Below are 14908 nucleotides of genomic sequence, written 5' to 3'. Positions count from 1 at the left end.
GCACTTAGAAGTAATGGATTGTTTATTACAAGACATTGAATGGGGAGAAATGATGGAATTTGTAATTATATCTCTATTTTCTTGCATGCATTCTAGGTGTCTTTGAGAGTTATTAAGTTTTATTTCTATCATATTCTAGTTCTCTCTATGAATACTCTTTGCTAAAGTTTTTTGGTTAGAAAGAATCAAAACAAGAATTTGGGTGGCCATTGTAGGAGATAGGAATCCCCTAATTGTGAGAAGTGGAGATGGCACACCAAGGTTTGGGATATTTTAGAGAGAGGCAATTTGACCATCTTCATGGAAAGACTCCATGGTAGGAATGCTTAAGTCACTCAACTATTCCTAAGAAAGTGGAACTAGGGCACGTTGAATGTGGGTGGTCAAAATATTACCATCACTAAGGAACTTATCTCCAAAGTGATTAGTATTCCAATTGTGGATAGAAAATTCTACAGGGATCACTAGTTCTCAGATGCCACTACTGAAGAGTTTCCCAGGGAGCTAGGTGAGAGTGAGGCACTAGCCAAATAAGAAGGTAAAACATATTTCTAGACCAAATGTATCAAGAATATTTGCCATCTTTTTGTGCATGCTATTGTATACTACATTCCTTTGGATGGTAGATTTTCTAGGTTTTGTTGTAGTTCCCACCCTAGAAACATGATTTATTATATACTCGATTTGTATCCCATTCTTGGGCTAGAAAATATGATGTTGCTTTACATAAAATGATTAAGATACTGTTCTTATGATAAGTTTTGTTTACTTTTATGAAAATGATTATTATGATTTCTAACTATGCTAACCCACCTAGTATTTTTCATTCTTGCATAAGATATCACAATATTATGTATATGTATACTTATTGGTCATGTAGGAATGTGCAAGAATAGGTACAAAATCCTCTATGAAATTTCTTAATTTAGAGATAAAAACTATGATTGATAGGCAACTAGAAACCTAAAGTCCCTAATAGGAGTCTGTCACCTTATTTGGGATTTTGGGAAATTGTATAGTTACTCTATTAATGTTTGTTGCTTTACTTTTATTTTTGTCTTATTGTTATTGATCCAATATGCATAATTACCTAAGTATACATGGGTGCACATATATATGCTCAAGTAAAAGTGTACATTTGCATTGATGTATGTGTTATTAACGAGGATTGGCAACTCTTACAAATTATAAATTACAACTAGATCCTTAGAATAAATAAATTAAGTAATAAAATCCATCAAGATATTTGAACCTTGAACCCAACACTCCAACAAAACCACTTTAGACCAAATCACCTACAAGACTCCTTAAAAACTTTTCATGAGAAATAAGACCTTGCACTTGTTATTAAACAAATCTAAGGAGTGGCAAAAGAACCTTTGAGACCAGAACCCTTGAGCTAAGGAGTAAAGACACACCTCTTAAACCAACTCACCACCCACAATTTTGTGAATTATCTTCCTAAGATATGTTTATAAATAAAAAATATAGGAAGTCCATTTAATAATTTTATTAAAAAATAAATTAGAATTATTAAATCAAATCTTAATGAGATGTTGTAATAGACACAACCATCCATAAACTAAATGGATCCCTATAAATTAAGGAACTTCCCAAAAATAGAAAATATAAGAGAAATAACTGGCAAAAACTACAGTCAAATTTTTATTTTGAATACCATACCTATAAAAATGCAAAGGAAACCCAAATTAAGGTTGGGAAGGATACAAACACCAAGATTTGGTTAGAGGGTGGACGCTTTCATCTTTCACAGACTCAAGCCCCAATTCCATACCAGCACATGAAAATAAGTAGGTCTTGTTACCCAATTTTGTTTCGATTATTTTATTACTCATGATGAGAAAAATTAAAACTAAACTATTGTAGATTATGCAAATATATCTCTATATTGTGTGTTTTAATTTTCTATATGATTGTATCCCATGGTTTTCTATGATGGAGTCTTTGTGTGGAAGTCATGTTTAGATGAGAATGCTAGGAGTTGAATTCCTTGATTTAGGGATGGTTGTGGGGTTTTAAACCTTGAATCTCAGCACATATGGTACTAGAAAACCTTCCTTCATCTTAACTGATCTTAGAATTAAATTTATAGCCTTTAGTTTTTTGAGTTTTCAGGGATGGATGCATAGGTATATTGCATGTATGCCTAGATAAACTATTCATATGTACAACACTGCGTCTTGCTACCTATCAACCTCTTTGTTAGTTTTCTTAATTAGATGCATAACCTTTCTTGATGCATGTACACTACTGATGAACTTATGCATAGATAAAGTAAAAGCACAATTATGTTTTACATAAGTTCCATTTTGTTTCAGACATGTGCCAGACTGGTGAAAGTTAAATGTTTACACAATTATATGACATAGATGTGTGTCTCTTCTAAATATGTGTATATATAATGAAAGCATGATAATATGAAATACATGCATAGATATAGGTAACATATGCATAGGCTTGGCTTCTCAATTTTTAAATAAAAGTGTTTGTGTCATCACTTGATGTTGTTTTCTATTTATGGATGAGGTCCAGGGCCTATTGTTCTTTTTTATTTTTCCCATGTTTTATTTGGGGGTATAATTATGTGGCTTTGAGTAGGGTATAAAACCCTAGGTGAGTGGCTCACCATAGGTACTAAGGCCCAAAAGTGGCAGCCATGAAATCCTATGTTTGCAGACCATGCCTTGCACAAGATGAATCTAGTGTGAGTGGTTAATAAGTGATAAACTAATAAAAAATCATGGGATGGGTTTGGATTTCACACACATTAATCAAGATAAGTAAAGTGGTATTTCTAGAGTAGTTAGGGAAGGGATGTTGCACAAACCTTAGGCTCCTAACCTGAGAGGTTGATCCTAGGATTACTAGGTCATGCTTGTTCTCATTGGAGTACTTAGAAAAAGGCATTCTATGTGGCATGATGGCCTTAATCCTAGAAGGTTAATCCCAACACTTGGGAAGGTGAATGGTGTGGTTACAACTCCTATACTCAAGTCTTTCCCTGGGTGTTCTTTCTTGTGATTTCTTATTTTTAGTTGAGACTTTTTTTTGAGAATACTAAATTCTAGATGCTTATACCTAGTGGATCATGGTTTTGTCTCCTAGATTGGGGTTGGTCCCTTAGGGATCACATGGTTGGGTGGAAAAACTTGAGGCTTGATTATGGCTTAGCATTGGAACTCTTACAAGAAGTGATGCTTGGAAAATGCTAAAGAAAATTAATGTTGTATTTGATACTTTCTCTAGATGTAAAATTGTTGTAATGTAGCTTGGTGTAAACTGGTGTTGTACATGGGAGAAACACATATTCATGAGACCTTGGTGTGGAATGCAGTGAGAATAGTAATGAGCTAAACTAGACCCAAGAAAAAAATACTAAATAAACTATCCATGAATGTATCATGTGTCCCTAACTACAATTGCTAAAATCACTGTCAGACCAACATCTTAGTGATAGTTCTAGAATGAGATTATTCTATTTCTAAAGATCTATGAAAGACTATATGAGATACATATGAAATGAAAGATATATCAATATGAGAACATGAAAATGCTATAGACATGTCTACATAAGACTAAACAATGCTAAATAATGCTAGATAATGCTGAAAGGATGGTAAAATGATGCTAAAAAACTTTATAATAATGATGCTAAATAGATTATCAAATGCTAGATCTAATATGCCTATAGTAGGGATGAATAAAAGTTGGGTCCTTTTGCTCTTATTTTTTCCTTCTATTTATAGGATTTCAGAAGGGGGTTGGGGTAAAGATCCAAGATTTACCTTTTACTAGGGATAAGGGTGAAACTAAAAATATCTCAAAAAAATCCAAGAGGAAAAGTCCAATAAACTTGGTTTGTGAGGATAAATAGGGATTTTCAATTCTTTTAAATTCCAAAAGGGTGGATTTTCACTTCTACGAGGATAAAGATTTTAATTGATTTATTGAATGTTGCATTTCTTTTCAACTTTTGTCTTTATCTTTTTCATTTTTATTTTATTTTTTGATTTTATGAATTGAATATCCTCTTTTAAAGTGATATTGGTTTTTTAAATTTTAGAAGAATCAAGGGTTTAGGCAATTAGTCAGTTAATTACTCAAACAACTTGGTGTTGTAATTGATTTGAAAATCCATTATTTTTCTTGTTTCTCTGATTTTGTCCTTAATTTTTGTTGTTTGATAGAAATTCATGTTGTTTAGGTCTTTTTTAATTTTAGGGTGTCTACAGGTGTATAATGTTAAAAAGGAAATAATTATGTATAATGGTTGGGTAGATAGAGATGAGACTTTGTACATTGAGATTTCCTCAATAGGATAAAGTTGTTACCTATCTTTGTAAAAAACATTATGGAATTTATATCACTGAGAATCTTGTGGATATGAATTAATGTTATATTTCATTTCTAACTCACTTATTTCTGTGATCTTTTTCTCTTAAAAATGATCAGCATTATGTTTAACATACTTGTTTTAGATTAAAGTTCTCTTTCAGATTATGTTCCAATAAAAGGGAACCTATCATAATTTTTTATTATAAATTAGCACTTAACAAGTTTACCTTGATTTCATTAGGTTCCCTATTGGGGGAATTACATTTGGTATCAGATCCCTAGATTGCTACACTAGGAGCTCTTGGGCTTACCTTGTAAAAGGAAACTTGCCTTTAGGAAAGCATCTCTCATCTAACCAAGAACTTTTGAATTCTAGGATGCCTCCCAAGACATAAAAAGTTGAAGGGGTAGAGTAAACAACTCACCCCCAAGATTTGAACATGTGAGCTCTTAAGGAGAGTGAGGGAAGTCTGATAGGAATATGGGCAACGAAAGCCATGGGGAGGAAAATTATGTAGTACAACTTAGAAGATTGATACAAGAAATGATGGAAAGCTTAGACCAAATAGAAAATAGGATTAATCAAGAAGAAGAAAATCATTCCCACACAGGTGGCCATAAGGAACATGAAAGAAGTCTTAGGAGATGAAACCTAGAGGACCATCATACACCTATCACCACTTAGATGAAAGATCTTCTCAGGGTACAAATACCTAAGTTCTATGGCAAAAAAGGAAGGTCATCAGTAGAAACTTGGCTTTTTGACTTAGAAAGATGTTTAACTATGCACCCATTCAATAGTAACATGAAGGCTAGGTGTACTATTATGAATTTAAGAAAGAACACATCAAATTGGTAGTGTTAGGAAGAGGAAAGGTTATAAGTGAATGTAGATAATGTATCTTTGGAATTATTTTTAGAAACTTTCAAGGACGAATATCTCTCCAACCAATGGAGGTAGGATAGAGTAGAAGAGTTTTATCAACTTAAACAAAAGAACATGATAGAAGATGAATATGAAATGAAATTTTATGAACTCAAACCCTTCTTTGGCTAAAGGGAACATGGGCAAATGCTGGTACACCACTTCATCAAGGGCCTTAGTGACTAGATAGCTAGAGGGGTAGCAATTTTTGAACCAAAATCTATAAGGGAAGTAGTTGCTCAAGCCTTCTTAGTTGAAAGGAATGTGATGACTAGTATGGGTGGCCACATGGGAAGTCAAACCACTCAAAATAATAACAAAAATAGTCAAGGGGCCTAGGTTCTTAAGAAAATGCATCCTTTAAAGAGGGTAAGAAATTTCACAAAAAGAGGAAGTTCCAAAACCACAAAGGAAAATGTTTGAGTGAAAGGACAAATATAAAATACAACTCACAGAAGAACTCTCAAGATGATAATAAGGGAAGTATTCAACAATCCAACACTCCTTCCTAATTATGGTAGGAATATAGGGTGTTTCTCCTATGGTCAACAAGGCCACTATGCAACAAGTTGCCTATAGAAAGAAAACCAAACCTACTCACAAAAATAAGTAGTCTCAAATCCCACAGTGCAAAATGCAGGTCACTCTCACTGTATATTTGCAATTGTGGACAAGTGTCAGGAAGTTTTTGAAGGAATAGTAGTAGAAACTTCACGTGTGTTAAAAAAAGTAGTTTCCATTTTTTTTGACTCAGGAACTACTGGTTCTTTCATCTCCCCTACTTTGGTAGACTTATGTAGATTAGAGGGTAATGGGCAAGGTGACCACTAGTAGATAGAATTGGCTTCAGGTGCTAAAATTTTAATAAATTTGGTGGTAGAAAATTATGAGATAAATTTAGGACCTTTCTCAACCAAAGTGGACCTTCAGGTTATTCTTATAGGTTCTTATGGAGCAATTTTGGGCATGTATTGGTTAGAAGCTCATGAGTCTAGCATAGATTTTTGAAAGAAGGAAATATTTTGTAAGGATGATTCAGGAAAGGAGTACATAATCATATGAATACAAAGATCCATGCCTTTGCATATGATATTAACCATAAAGTTAAAACAAAGCATGAGGAAATGATGCCAAATTTTTGCAGTAATAGTTAATGAACCTGAAGAGGAGATAAGGGAAATAAAACTCAACCATCCCTTGTTGGAAGAATTTGCAGATGTATTTCCAAAAGAAATCCCTAGGATGCCTCCAAAATCTGACATAGATTTTCATATTGATATGATACCAGGAGCATAACTAATCTTGAAGGTACCCTATATAACAATCACTCAAGAATTGAGTGAATTAAGGCTTCAATTAGAGGAAATTTTGGAGAAGGGGTTTATTAAACCTAGTGTGTCACCCTTAATTTTTATCAAGAACAAGGATGGACCCTTTGTTGGAATTAAAGGTAGAGTAACTGAGGGGGGGGGGGGGGTGTGTGAATTAGTTACTTGCAAAAATTAATCCATAGATCCCTTAGATGTATTAAAGATCTAGTTATTGTTGATACTCGGTAAACATAACAAAATGTTATAACTCAATAAATTAAACTATCACTTATCTTCAAGAAAAAATGCATGCAACTGAAAACAAAATGAACACAAGAGACACCAGATTTAACATGGAAACCCAATATGGGAAAAACCACCAAGTAACTAGTCACCAATTTTTCACTCTTCTGAAGTGAGCCCTGTTAGGAGCCAGCCTTGTTAAAGGTTACAATACACACTTTTAGGTGTGACCCTGTTAGAGGATTTAATCACCTTGTTAGGAGTGGCCTTGCTAGAGGTCTTCAGAATAATTCAACTAAACTGTCACCTTGTTAGAGGATTTACAAAATGGTTGTTAAACCAACTTTGTTAAGAGATTTGAAATCACTGCTGCAATGGTTTGAAAGCAACAATGAATTGACCTAAATAAGATGCAACTGAATTTGCTGGCTATAGGTCTCTGTTCAACATCATTAGATCCTCCTTGATCAAATATGACTCTGCTGCTCCTCAATGATCTCTGGTTATCCTTCAAATTTGCTTCCACAATAATCAGTCTTCATATCACATTAATTCCACATACTTCCACACCACTTAGAATTTGCAACTTGACCTCTTACTTATACCATTCAGATTGTCAAGTTGGCTCATTTACATGTTACATTTATCAATAAACCATACATCATTTGGCTATAGATATTACTCTAAAAAAAAAAATGTTATTTCATAAAACAATGAAATCCTTTACTGGCTGACCCTTCTTGGTAAATACTACTTCCAAAAATTTCTTAAGTTAACCTTCTTAACTCAGTTAACATTGCAATATCCAAAAAATCCTTTGGCTGTCGAGTTTACTCGATAAGAACTGCTTTTGCCACATTCCCTTTGATGACTGAGTGAGTTCAGTAAGAACTGTTTCTGCCACATTTCCTTTGATGATCGAGTGAGCTCGGTAGATTCTGTCCTTTTGCCTTGCTAACCATCTAAGCTCAGTAAACACTATCCTTTTCCTTGCCGACCTTCTAAGCTTGGTAGACACAGTCCTTTGCCTTGCTGACCTTCTAAGCTTGGTAGACACTGTCCTTTGCCTTGCTGAGCTTCTGAGCTCGATAGACACTATTTGATGACTGATATGACATTTGTGTGATATCAAAGACAACACATAATTAAAAAATTGTGTCCAACAATCTCCCTCTTTGGCATTGATGGCAACACAACATGTCATAGAAGAATGAAATTTGAAAACAAGTCTTTTATTGATAGAATACTTCACTTTCTTTTTCAAATATAGAAAACTCCCTCTTTCATAATAATCTCTCCCTCTCGCACAAACTCTTATTATTTTTCAAATTTCAGAAAGATATGACAATAGATTCTCCCTCTTTGAAAACATATGCCAAAGACAACTCAAAATAGTTGAATAGCATTGTACCTGATGTACTGATTCATATACAATGTCTTCAATTGTTTGCTGCATCAACTGATAGTTCTTCAATTCTATTTCTGTTGATGCATCACTAGAATTGTATTTTAGTGAGCTTCAGATAGGAGAATGACCCCTAACTTACCTCTTAGATACAAGAATGCATCCTTAGGTAAAGGCTTTGTGAATATATCGGCAATTTGTTCCTTTGTATAGACATATTCAATTCTTAGTTCCTTTTCTTGTAACAATTCTCTAACAAAGTGATACTTTATGGCAATATGCTTGGTTTTTGAATGCATCACTAGATTCTTGGAGATGTTAATTGCACTTGTGTTATCACAAAACATAACAACAGGTTCATTGATTTCTTGCTTCATACCTTCCAATAATTGTTTAAACCACACAATGTTTGAGCAATTTACTATTGCTACAACATATTCAGCCTCTGCTGTTGATTGAGATGTACAATTTTGCTTTTTTCTTGTCCAAGAAACCAACCTTTTTCCAAGAAAGAAAGCTCCTCCACTTGTGCTCTTTCTGTCATCAATATTTCCTACCCAATCTGCATCAGTGAACACTGTTAAATCTATTTTTCCTCCAAGTTTATACCATAATCCATATTCTTCAGTTCCTTTAAAGTATCTCATGATCCTTTTGATTGCCATCATGTGATTTTCTTTTGGTTTTGCTGAGAATCTTGCTACAATTCCTACTGCAAGTGTAATGTCTAGTCTTGTGTGCACTACATATTGCAACTTTCCAATCATAGATCTATACAATGTCCGATCCACCTCCTTTGATTCATCATCCTTAGTCAGTTTTAATCTAGTACACATAGGAGTCTCAACTGGTTTGCAGTCTTCCATACCAAAATTTTTTAGTATCTCCTTGATGTATTTAGATTGAGTGATATAGATTCCATTCTTATGCTGTTGAATTTGAAGACCAAAAAAGAATTTTATTTCACCAAACATTGACATTTCAAATTCCTTGTTCATTTGTTCTAAAAATTCTTCGCAAAGATCATCATTTCCTGTGAACAAAGTATCATCTACAAATATTTCTACCAAAACAATCTTATTATCTAGTCCTTTTATGTGCAAACTACTATTGTCATTAGTTCTTTGAAAACCAATTTGAATAAGATAGTTATGCAATCTTTCATACCATGCTCTAGGGGCTTGTTTCAGACCATATAATGCTTTATGCAATTTGTAGACCATATCCTTCTTGTCTAGATTAACAAAACTTTTAGGCTATTCAATGTAAACCTCTTCATCCAATATGCCATTGAGAAATGCTGACTTGCCATCCATCTGATAAACTTTGAATCCTTTGAATGTAGCATATGCAAGTAAGGTTCTAACACCTTCCAATCTTGCAACAAGAGAAAAAATTTCTCCATAGTCTACACCTTCTTCTTGAGAGTATCCTTTGCATACTAGTCTAGCTTTGTTCCTTGATACCTTACCATCTTCATTTAGTTTGTTTCTGAATACCCACTTTGTTCCAATCACATTTTTGTCTTTGGGTCTTGGTACAAGAGTTCATGTTTTGTTTTTCTCTATCTGTTCTATCTCTTCATTCATAGCTTCAATTACACTTTCATTGTCTAGTGCATCTTTGACATTTCTAGGTTCAAAATCAGCAAGTAAACAAGTGCCTTTCAACTTACTTCTTATCATTGTTCCTTCTGATTTATCTCCAATGATCTGATCTGGTGCATGATGCTTTCTAACATACTTGGCTAACATGGGCTCCTTGCCTTGTGAATGAATTGCACTATTATCCTTCGGTGTTTCAACTTCTAGTTCTAATTCTAGTTGCTCAGGCTTGGTAGATGCTAACTCAGTAGCTTCTATTTGCAACTCGAGTTCTTGTAGCTTGGTAGGTACTAACTTGGTTTGAACTTCTTGTGACTCGGTTAATGAAGACTCTGGAGTTGAGAATTCTTGATTAATAGGTATACTTGGTATTGTATCAGGTTCAATGTAAAAAAATCTTCTATAGTCTTCAGGTTCCTTTTTGCTTTCTTCTTTTGTTCTTTCTATAAACTCATCAACTTTCACATGTGCACTTTCTATGACTTTGTGAGTAGATAAGTTCAAACATCTATATGCTTTGCTTTTGCAAGAGTATCCCAAAAATATTCCTTCATCACTTTTTCATCAAATTTACCTTTTCTAGATTCTTTCAAAATGTAACATTTGCTTCCAAATACTTTTAGATAACTTACATTGGGTTTGTAGCCATACCACAACTCATAGGGTGTTTTGAAAGAGTCCTTTTTCAGCTGTACTTAGTTCAAGGTATGAACTGCAGTGCTGATAGCTTCCTTCTAGTATTTGATAATAATGCCTTTCTCAATCATTAAAGTTCTTGCACAGTCCATGATAGATCTATTCCTTCTTTCTGTTATTCCATTTTGTTCTGGAGTTCTAGGTGCTAAAACCTATCTTTAGATTCCCCTTTCAATGCAAAAGTTATTGATCTCATGTGAAATGAATTCACCACCTCTGTCAGATCTTAAGCATTTCAATCTTTTTCCTATTTCCTTTTGTAATCTTGCCAAATACCATTTGAACTTTTCAAATGCTTTTGATTTCTCTCTTAGGTACATGACAGTCATCATTCTTGAATAATCATCAACAAGCATAATGAAGAATTTTTCACCCGTATAAATTTCAATGCCAATAGGTCCACACAAATTAGTATGCACAATTTCTAGAACTTCTTCAGTTTGAAAGTTCTTGCTTTTAAAAATATTCTTTTCCATTTTACCAATTTGACAATTCTTGCATAGACCAACCTCGTGTTTCTTTATGTTAGGAATACCTCTTACTTTCCTAAATTTACTGATCTTTATTAAGTTGTCAAAGTTTACATGACATAACCTTTTATGCCACAACCAACTTTCTTCAATTTGAGAAATAAAACATGAACATTCACCAAGTTCAAGATAAAATAAGTTACCTTTTGTTTGAGTGCTTGATCCAATCAGCTTTCCTTTGTCGTTTAGCAATCTTGCTTTTCCATGCATAAATTCTACTTTGAATCCATTATTGAGTAACTGTGCCACACTCAACAAATTATGCTTTAGTCCTTCTACCTAGTATGCATTATCACATACAAGTTCCTTGGTTAGTGAGATTCTTCCTTTTCCTCTTATACAACAAAGTTCATTGTTACCAAATCTTACATTGCCACCATCATAGTCTTTGAAATATTTAAACTTAGTTTTATCACCAGTCATGTGATGAGAACAACCACTATCTATGATCCATGTATCCTTTCTACTCATATGAGAAATGAGTGTCATTTCCTCATCATTATCAGACTCATCTTTCACAACAATGTAGGCAATTTCATCTTCTTCTTCATCATCGAAATCATTAGAATCTTTAGCCATATAACATATTTTCTTACCTTTATCCTTGAATGATTTGAAGTCTTTCTTGCCATTGTACTTGTGACCTTTCTTCTCATATTTTTTCTTCTTATTTGGGCACCTAGCTGCAATATGTCCAATTTCTTCACAAGAAAAACATATTAGAGGAATCTTACCTTATTATTTCTCTTTGCCTCTTGAATATTTTCTTGCTAGTAGAGCTTCAACCACTTCAAGATCACTATCTAAACTTTGTTGTAATTCTTCATTAGTATCTTATTGTGGATAATTCATCTTTTTCCCTTTTTCTTTGAGTGAGAGCTTGGCTTCAAATGCTGATTCAACATTCTTGGTAGCTGGAACATAATTGTCATAGTTGTCTAGCTGAAATGCAGTCAATCTTCCAACTATGGCCTCTAAATTTATTTTATGATTTGCCTCACATATTCTTTCTTGAATTTCAGAGACTCTAATTGCATAAATGGGAAGTAGAGTTCTAAGAACTTTACTTATAATCGTCTCCTCACTAATATCTCCTCCAGATGCTTTGATTGTACTAACACATGCTTTAACTCTTTCAACATACTTTGCAATGTTTTCATCCTCTCTCATCCTCATTTGATCAAATTGTCCTCTCAAACTTTTTGCTTTGGCTCTTCTCACATTATCATCTCTTCCATAGATTTCTTTCAGCTTGTTCCACATTTCAAAGGCAGTTTTGCAATCCTTGATGTCAGCAAATTCTTCATAACTTAGAGCAGATGCTATATCTATTATCATGTTATTGTGAGTCTTCTTTTCAGCAATATCATTGATAGATAATGTATTAGAAGGTTCTTCATATTTTTCATCAAGGTACTTTAGCCCTATATCACCAATAGAAGCCAGATGAAGCCTCATCAATCCTTGACATGCTGAGAAGTTGTCCCTATTGAGTCTTGGAATTTCCCTTTTGTAAGACATCCTGATCTTTATCTTAGATCCTTGAGATATTTTCCTGTAAGAACCAAAAGCTCTGATACCAATTGTTGGAATTAAAGGTAGAGTAACTGAGAGGAGGGGGGGGGGGGGGGGGGGGGTGTGTGAATTAGTTACTTGCAAAAAATAATCCAAAGATCCCTTAGATGTCTTAAAGATCTAGTTACTGCTGATACTCAGTAAACATAAAAAAATGCTGTAACTCGATAAATTAAACTATTACTTATCTTCAAGAAAACATGCATGCAACTAAAAATAAAATGAACACGAGACACCAGATTTAACATGGAAACCTAATATGGGAAAAACTACCAAGTAACTAGTCACCAATTTTTCACTCTTTTGAAGTGAGCCCTATTAGGAGCCAACCCTTTTAAAGGTTACAATACGCACTATTAGGTGTGACCTTGTTAGAGGATTTAATCACCCTATTAGGAGTTGCCTTGCTAGAAGTCTTTAGAAAAATTCAACTAAATTGTCACCTTGTTATAGGATTTACAAAATGGCTATTAAACCAACTCTGTTAAGAGATTTGAAATCATTGCTACAATGGTAAGAAAGCAACAATGAATTGACCTGAACGAGATGCAACTAAATTTGTTGGCTATAGGTCTCTATTCAACATCATTAGATCCTCCTTGATGAAATATGACTCTGCTACTCCTCAATGATCTCTTGTTATCCTTCAAATTTGCTTCCACAATAATTAGTCTTCATATCACATTAATCCCACATACTTCCACACTACTCAGAATTCACAACTTGACCTCTTACTTATACCATTCAGATTGTCAAGTCAGCTCATTTACATGTTACATTTATCAATAAACCATACATCAGTCGGCTACAATAAATGTTATTTCAAAAAACAATGAAATCCTTTACTGGCTGACCCTGCTCGATAAATACTGCTTCCAAAAATTTCTTAAGTTAACCTTCTTGACTCGGTTAACATTGCAATATCTAAAAAATCCTTTGGCTACTGAGTTTACTTAGTACAAACTGAATTCCTTCATGAGAGCTCGGTAAGAACTACTTCTGCCACATTCCCTTTGATGATCGAGTGAGCTTGATAAGAACTGTTTCTGCCACATTTCCTTTGATGATTGAGTGAGCTCGGTAGATTCTGTCCTTTTGCCTTGCTAACCATCTAAGCTTGGTAAACACTATCCTTTGCCTTGTTGACCTTTTGAGCTCGATAGAAACTATCCTTTGCCTTGCCGACCTTCTGAGCTTGGTAGACACTGTCCTTTGCCTTGCTGACCTTCTGAGCTTGGTAGACACTATCTGATGACTGATATGAAATTTGTGTGACATCAAAGACAACACACAATTAAACAATTGTATCCAACACCCTTAAGGTTATGTATTGATTACAAACAACTTAATAAGGTCACCATTAAGAATCAATATCCTCTACCTAGGATTGATGATTTGTTTGATTAGATGAAAGGGGAAAAAATATTTTCAAAGTTAGACTTAAAATCTAGGTTTCATCAACTCAGAATTTATGAAGAAGATATCCACTAAAAAAAATTTCATATTTGAAATGGTCATTATGAATTCATGGTTATACCCTTTGGGTTAGCTAATACACCCTAATTATTTATGAGTTTAATGAATGGAATCTTCAAAACATACCTAGATAATTTTTTCATAGTATTTTTGGATGATATACTAGTATGTTTTAAAACCATCGAAGAACATGAGCATCATTTGAGACAAGTTTTTTTAGTGTCTTAGGGAAAACTAATTGCATGCCAATCTAAGGAAGTGTGAATTTTTCCAAACATAAGTTAAATACTTAGGGCATGTGATCTTGGGGGAAGGGATCTTGGTTGATCCCTAAAAAACATAGGCAATAATAGACTGGTCGACTCCTACTAATATCTCAGAGGTAAGAAGTTTTATGAGATTGGTAGGATATTATCAAAGGTTTGTAATGGGATTTTCTAAAATTTCTCACCCAATCACATCCCTCCAAATAGAAGGGAAGAAAATTATTTGGTCAAAAAAATGTGATACTACATTTCAATACCTTAAACAGAAGTTGAGTAGTGCCCCAATTTTTGTAGTACTTGACCTAATGTGGAATTTTTAGTGTGTACTGATGCATCTTTAGAAGGGATAGGAGAAATCCTCATGCAGGAAGGAAGAGTGATTGCTTAAAAATCTAGAAAACTAAAGGATCATGAACTCAACTACCCCAACCATGACTTAGAATTGGCAGTAGTCGTACATGTTCTAGTCAGATGAAGAAATTTTTTCCTTGGTCATAAGTTTGAGTTGCATACAGTTCATAG

Source organism: Cupressus sempervirens, chromosome 8 (assembly GCF_028749045.1).
Source record: "Cupressus sempervirens isolate cs-2001-9-10 chromosome 8, ASM2874904v1, whole genome shotgun sequence".
Classification (NCBI taxonomy): domain Eukaryota; kingdom Viridiplantae; phylum Streptophyta; class Pinopsida; order Cupressales; family Cupressaceae; genus Cupressus; species Cupressus sempervirens.
The sequence above is the reverse complement of the archived record's forward strand: the minus strand, read 5'-3'. Positions refer to the sequence as shown.